The sequence below is a fragment of the Triticum urartu genome, chromosome 3 (genome assembly GCF_003073215.2).
Source record: "Triticum urartu cultivar G1812 chromosome 3, Tu2.1, whole genome shotgun sequence".
Taxonomy (NCBI): Eukaryota; Viridiplantae; Streptophyta; class Magnoliopsida; order Poales; family Poaceae; genus Triticum; species Triticum urartu.
Genome location: NC_053024.1, coordinates 33,084,943 through 33,086,514, shown reverse-complemented (window position 1 = coordinate 33,086,514; position 1,572 = coordinate 33,084,943). Strand labels below are relative to the sequence as shown.

At 53.6% G+C, this 1,572-nt stretch overlaps 1 pseudogene; it reads left to right on the top strand.

The window, feature by feature from the left end:
* Positions 1–557: 557 nt before the first annotated feature.
* LOC125549680 lies at positions 558–696 on the top strand (annotated as a pseudogene).
* Positions 697–1,572: the final 876 nt, after the last annotated feature.

Genomic DNA, 1,572 nt, shown 5'->3' with positions numbered 1-1,572 from the left:
GTACAAATTGGGAAAGTTACATCCGGGGTGTTACACACCTCTATCCATCGCATCTAGAAAAACACCCATCGCTAGCCATGTCGTCCTCCTCCTCCAGCACCGTCCAGGCTTCCCTTGGGCAGGTTGCAAAAAAGCTCACCCGCACCAACTACGTCCTGTGGCGTGCGCAGGTGACACTGCAGCTGAGGGGGGCTGGCCTTTTTGTCTATGCCGACGGCACCATGCCGGAACCTGTCAAGATCCTCACCACGAAGGACAAAGACGGGAAATAAGAGCAGACTCCGAACCCTCTCCATCCAATCTGGTTCAGAGAAGGGCAGCAGGTACTCGGATACTTTCTTAATACCCTCACCAAAGAGGTTCTCGTGCAGGTTACCTCCATCGCCACGCCGCACGAGCTCTGGGCAGCTCTTGCCCACATGTTCTCGTTGCAATCTCGAGCCCGCGTCAACAACATCCGAGTTGCTCTCTCCATGGCGCAGAAGGGGACGTAATCTGTTGCTGCCTACTTCGCCCACATGAGGGCACTCGCAGATGAGCTCACGGCCGCTGGAAAGCCCATCGATGACGATGAGCTCGTCTCCTACATCACCGCTGGCCTCTACATGGAGTACCAGCCCCTCGTCTCCGCCAACGACGCCCGCACCGACACCATCAACCTCGATGATCTCTACGCTTAGATGAGCAACTTCGATCAGCGCCTCGCCCTCTACAACTACACCTCGGGCGGGGGCTTCAAGTCTTCTGCAAACGTGGTTGCTCGTGGCGGCCGCGGTGGCAGTGGCGGCGGCTCCTCATGCTACCACGGACCACCACACGGCAAGGTCAAGTCGCCAGCAGGCGGAAACAGCAGTGGCGGCAACCCCTCTTGGGGTGGCGACGGCAGCAACGAGCGGTCCTTCAACAATAACAACAAGGGTCGCTGTGGTGGCAGACCTCGCGCCAGCCCCGACGCGCCGCGATGCCAAATCTGCGGCAAGCTAGGCCATACTGCACGCGATTGCTGGTATCGCTATGAAGACGAGGGCGAGTCATCTCAAGATGAGAAGGTTGCAGGCGCAGCAGATGGCTCCTACGGCATCGATACGAATTGGTATGTGGACAGTGGCGCAACTGACCACATCACCAACGAGCTAGAAAAGATGATAGTTCGTGAGAAGTATCGCGGGCAGGATCAAGTTCACACTGCCAACGGAGAAGGTATGAGCATTAGCCACGTTGGTCATTCAATGCTTAAAACTCCCCATAGAAATATCCGTCTAAGAAATTTTTTTGCATGTTCCTAGTGCTTTCAAAAATCTCCTTCCAGTTCATCGCATTGCCATTGACAACCATGTACTCCTTGAGTTTCATCCCTTTTTTTTGATCAAGGATCAGGTCATGAAGAAAACCCTGTATCGAGGTAGATGCGTTCGAGGGCTTTACCCGTTGATTCCAGAGCTTAGGAGATTGAATAAACTAGCCTATGGTGTCACCAAAGTCTCTTCAACACGGTGGCATGATAGATTAGGACATGCATCTTTTTCCTTAGTCGAACATTTTCTTAAAAAGAATAAGCTCCCGTTTGTTGGT